We start from the raw sequence: 6,000 nt of genomic DNA, 5'->3' as shown, positions 1-6,000 counted from the left end.
TTGGTGTTTAGCTAGAGGGCTGGACTGCTAACAGTGAAGATTGGAATAGCCCCAAAGAACTATTTCTAAATGGGTCAACAACTCCTGTTTCCTAGTAACCTTTCTTTACCACTACCTCTGGTGGGTGGTGGGCTAGAAGGGAGGTTGAAGCATTTAAGAACCATTATTAAAGTAGGTTGTGAAAAATCTAAGGTTGTGTAAAACCCTAGGATACACAAGCAGTGAACAACTGATGAGAGGTAGACTCTTCAAGTGGGTCTGCCTGCATGATGCACGGGGGAGACAGGTTGGGGTGGTTTAAATAGGATTGGCCCCCACAGAGTCATGAGTGGGAATGCCTGGCCCCTAAGGAGTGGCACTATTAGGAGGTGTGGCCCTGTTGGAGTAGGTATGGCCTTACCAGAGGAGGTGTGGCCTTGTTAGAGGAAGTGTGTCACTGTGGAGGTGGGGCTTTGATGTCTCATATGTATGCTCAAGTCTAGCCAGTGTGACACAGGCTCCTCCTTGCTGCCTTCGGATCAAGAAGTTGAACTCTTGGCTCCTCCTTGGCTCCTCCACCTTTATGCTTCCTGGCATGATGATAATGGTCTGAACCTCTAAAACTGTAAGCCAGCTACAATTAAATATTGTTCTTTATAAGAGTTGCGTTGGTCATGATGTTCTTCACAGCAATGAAACCCTAACTACGACATCAGGGATGCAGTTTTATGAGTCATTACTCATTCTGAAGTGAGCTGTTGGGTGAAGCAGCTGTCTGAGTCATTCACACTCCTAGAAGTAACCCCCCAAAACTTACTGGCTTACCAAGCTGCATGTCAATGGACTCCTTCATTCCATCTATCCAGGATGAATAGAAGCTGGCAGTGTCATCTATCCAGGGTGAATAGAAATAGTCTTCCCAGGAAAATTCCTGAAACAGAGCACCCAACAGGCTCAGGAGTAACTCAGGGTGTCTAAACCCCAGGTTCCCATCATGTTTGACCAGCATGCCTAGCCTCAAACTCACAGAGATTGGCCTACCCATGCCTCCCATTGTGTTGGCATTAAAGGGATGCATAGTGACTCGCAGCTCACAGTGGTTGTTTGTGCTTCTGTTCTGCCCAGACTGCACACTTGCCAAGTCCTTCTGCTTTTTGATCCAGATCCCCATGGAAGTCTGTCTAAAGGCACCCAGTAAAACCATGGTGTAGCCTGAATCCTACGCCCTCTTGGAATTTCTTCTGCTCAGTTGAATAGTCTATCACCTTTGTTCCCAGTTTGCTTTCTACTGTGCTAAACACTGTGACCAGAATCAATGTGCAAGAGGAAAGAGTGACTTGCATGTCCTTATGATCACATGCTGTGACTGAGGGAAGAAAGGATAGGAACATGGAGGCAAGGACTGAAGCAAAGGCTATGAAGAAGCAATGCCTACTAGTAGGCTTGTTCCCCATGGCTGGCTGGCTTGACTTGCTTGATTCTTCCTCCTCTTCCTCTTCTTCTTCCTCCTCCTCTTTTTCTTCTTCCTCTTCCTCTTCTTTCCCTCCTCTTTTTCTTCTTCCTCTTCTTCTTCCTTTTCTTTTTTCTCCCACTCCTCATCATCCTTCCCCTCCTCTTCCTCCCCTTCTCCTCCTCTTTTTCCTTCCTCATCACCACCAACATTCCCCCCTCTTCCTCCTTTTTTTGAGATGGGGTTTCTCTTTGTAGCCCTGACTGATGAATTTTTTCCCAAAATGTAAGAGATGGTGGCTGGCCCAGTGCTGTGACCTAGAGGACACCAGGCAAGATTGCTCAGCTTTCTTATTCAGCCCAGGACCACCCAGCAGTTGGGACGGAGAGGCAGGCAGATCTCTGTAAGTTCGAGGCTAGCCTGGTCCTCAGAGCTAGTTCATTCAGCCAAAGCTACACAGAGAAACTCTATCTAGGAGAAAAAAAGAATTTAGATTTTTAAATTTTATCATTATATGTGTATGTTTGCCTGCATGTATGTTTGTGCACCATGTGTGTGCTGATACCCTTGAAGGTCAGAAGAACAGACTGGATCCTCTGGAACTGGGGTTATGGAAGTTTGAACAACCATCTCGGTGGAATCAAACTTGGGTCCTCTGCAAGAGCAACAAGTTAAGAACAGCAATCTTAACTACTGATTCAATTCTCCATCCCCAGGCTCTTATTGTTAAAAAGAAAATAACCAAGCCCACCTCCCACTCCTCCTGTTTCCCAAGCCCACCTCCCACCCCTCCTGTTTCCTCCTCCACCCCTCCCGCCATTCCTCCTTTCCAAGTTTATGTGAGATTTTTCACCCCCATTGAATTTACTTCATGCTTCCTGTCTACTGGAGCACAGATGGCCTCACAGGGTCCTGTTAGTGAAGAAATCTCCTCTCTCCCTCTCTCCTCTCTCTCTCTTTTCCTCCTCCTCCTGCTCCTCTCTCTCTCTCTCTCTCTCTCTCTCTCTCTCTCTCTCTCTCTCTCTCTCTCTCTCTCTCTCTCTCTCTCTCTCCTCTTTCTCTCTCCTTCTCTCTCCTCCATCTTCCCGACCTCCTTCCACTAGAAGCTATTGATTGCCAGTGTCTCCTTTAGCTAGGGGCGGGACATCATGCCTACCACCTTTCTCCATGCTGGGATTTTGCTCGGCTAGATCTTGTTCATATCTTGTGTGTGCTATGACAATCTCTGTGAGTTCACACTTGCAGCTTTGCTGGTGTGTCTGGAAGACACTGTTTTGTTTTGGTCACCCACCACCTCTAGCTCCTACAGTCTTTCCACTCCATCTTCCACAATGATCCCTTGGGTGTTCTGGAGTGATCCTCAGTTGTGAAAAATAGATAGTTAAAAATTAACCCTCATAGCCTCCCACAGAGACTCAAGACATGGATAGAATGTGGCCCAAGCTCTTCCTCAGAGTGGAACACAAATGGGCCCTAGCCCCATTCCCAAAAGAACCCTCCTCCCCTTTGAAGTCTGCATTTGTGTGGCATTCTGGTCCTCCAAGCTTCCACCCAGGTCCCTACTGACCTGGCCAGGACTCCTCCAGCCCAAGTCTCCAAACCCTTCCCAATTTATCCTATGATCCTCCTCTGAAGGCTGAAGAGCCACATGCTCAGGCTTGCTCACAAAGCATTCTCTGGTACCAGTTTTCCATATTAGTTAGGTTTTTTTAAATATTTATTTATTTTATGTGTATGAGTATACTATCTTCATGCTCTCCAGAAGAGGACATCAGATCCCATTCCAGATGGTGTTAGCCACCATGTGGTTGCTGGGCATTGAACTCAGGACCTCTAGAAGAGAAGTCAGCGCTCTTAGCTACTGAGCCATCTCTCCAGCCCCCTTGTATTGGTTACTTTTATATCGCTGTGACATTGTACCAGATAAATAAAATACTAAGGTACTGGGGCTCTGAGCCCAGGTCTTCATACCTCACAGCAATTACAATGGGTATTGGAAAGGTGAGTTACTACTCAGAGGGTTGGACACACTCATGGCCAACTTCCAGCGCACACCTTCTGGTCTATCCAAGGAGCTTCCCCAATCCCATGAGGATTGAGGCCAGCCTCTAGGAAGGACTTCTGAGAAGGTAGGAGGAACAGGATAAGGGTTGTTCCCAGCTTCGGGGTGCTTCACTCCTCCCCACGGTGCTGGAGGGACTATCCTGGCCCCATCTCCCTCTCACCCCCTTCCCTGTTTTCTTTCCTCTTCCCTCCGAGCTCCCTGGGGAAGGGGAAGAAAAATGGAGGCTAACAGACAGAAATGAAAGATGGAGTCAGAAGAGGACAGACATCTGGAGGCAGACCGATGAGACTCAGAAAGAGAAGAGAGACTGAGATGGGACAGGGGCCACAGACCAAGATAGGGCTGGGGAGGTCAGGGGGCACAGAGAGGAGGAGGTGGAGGAGGAGGAGGAGGAGGAGGAGGAGGAGGAGGAGGAGGAGGAGGAAGAAGAGAAAGGAAAGTAGGAAAAGGAGGAGGGAGGGGGAGAGGGACAAGAAGGGGGGAAGAGAAGGGAGGAGACTCAGCCATGAGACCAAGGGAGAGGTCGCAGCTGGCAGAGGGAGGAGAGTAAGAAAGGACAGAAAGGGCCAGGGAAAAATAGTTGGAGAGAAAAGGATGGGGGTGGGTGGTGAGTGCCTGGGGCAGACAGAGGCAGCCTCCTGCTCCTCTCCCTGGGGTCAGGCGCTGCTCCTTGGGACTGCACAGCCATGGCTAATGGAATGATTGCTTGGTGGGGCCGGAGGGGAGGGCAGCAGGCTGCAGGTGACAAATGAGCTGCTCCAGTCACCACTGCTGTGATGGATGGCCAGGCCTGCAGTGAGGAGGGCTCCTTAGATAAATGGTTCCTTCTGTTGCAGCCAGGCTAGGCAGAGAGGACCTGGGGTGTAGAGAAAATCAGAGAGGCAGATGGCAGGTCTGAGAGATAGAGTAACAGGAGGAGACACACACACACACACACACACACACACACACACACACACACACACACACGGTGAGTGGGGGAGAGAGAGAGAGTCAGAGAGAGACAGAAACAGAGACAGACTGACAGTTGGAGAGAAAGAAAGAGAGGAAGAGACAGAGACAGAGAGGAGGTGCTGGGATTCCTTGAGAACCTTGGGGGTATAATCGATACATAGTCACAGTCCCCATGGCTTGAGGCCAGGTAGGAGAGTCTGAGCTGGGAAGACTTAGGAACCTCCATGCTCTCAGCCAGGGCTGGTGCTGGATGCAGTCTGGGGCCCTTCCCTGGGTTAAGTGGGGTCACACAGAAGCAGTCCCAAGCAGCTACACAAGCAGAGCCCAGCACAGTTCCCCAGCTCCATCCAGATGCATGTAGAGTGGCCCAAAAACCACCCTCCCAGAGGCGACACAAGCCAATAAGCCCCCTCTGGCTGCCACAGCCCCTCCTGTCCCAGAGAAAGGGTCCCAGCATCATGTTAGGGAAACAACCATATCAAGTTGGCTAGAGCTCAGGAAAGAACAGGCCAGAGATTGTGCACATACACATACACAGTGTGTGTGTGTGTGTGTGTGTGTATGTGTGTACATGTGCAGGCAGACATGTGCAAATATATGCAGGTGTGTTAGACTGGGGCGTGTGAGCTCTGCCAGCCTCCTTCCCGCAGTCACCGCCTCTCCTATCAATTTCTCACCCAGACACTCTCCATCTTTCCCCCCCTAGTCCCTTTCATTAATTAAAAAGATTTATGCCCACGAGCCCTAGCCCCTGCTTCTTGCTGGGAACTGTTAGATTGTTCTTGCTCAGAGTAACAGCAGCCAGATCTCTGTGGGCACACACATCCTCTTATTTCTGTCACCACCACACCCTCATGCCCTTCTCTGTCCACCCCTTTCCCTCCTTCCACCCTAGACTGAGTGAGGTGGCTCCCTGGCTCAGGCTCAGCTTCTGAATGGGGCACAGCAATGAATCCTAGCACTTGGGAGGCAGGAAGGTCATGCATCAAGGCCACCCTTCACTGCATAGAGAGTTTGTTACCCTGGGTCACATGAGACCCTGCCATCCCCCTACCCAAAAATCCAGTCCCATGAGGACAAAGGTGACTGCCCCAAGACACAAATCAAGGCTGTGACCCTAGACTGCTGTGTTCCCCTCCACAAATCTCCAATGAGGGTAGTCAGGGAGGGAAGAGCCGACAGGGGTCTTTACACATTTAATTGAAAGTTACTTCGATTAATTTTCTACCTCACAGTACCTATGTTGGGGTACATGTGTGTAGCTAACCCCACTCCCCGCCAGCCTCAAAGGGCCAAAGTGGGGAGACCTGAAGGGGAACCCCACTCAGTGTGATAAGCTCACAGTCAGGCAAGGCCCCCTGAAATCTAGAGCCCTGGTTTGTTGCAGAGAGTGAAAGGCATGTTGGAGAAAGATCTGGACTCCATCAGGATCTGTGGGTGTCCCAGGTGACAGAACAGGGTGAGGAAGAAAGAGGGGCAGACTCGGGACAATAAGAGGAGAACCTTCAGGAACTGAGAAGAAGCAGGATCCTGTCAGAAGGACTAGAGGAAT

Source organism: Mus caroli, unplaced genomic scaffold (assembly GCF_978045245.1).
Source record: "Mus caroli unplaced genomic scaffold, Mus_caroli_1 scaffold_8, whole genome shotgun sequence".
Lineage (NCBI taxonomy): Eukaryota > Metazoa > Chordata > Mammalia > Rodentia > Muridae > Mus > Mus caroli.
Note: the sequence above shows the minus strand (reverse complement) of the source record.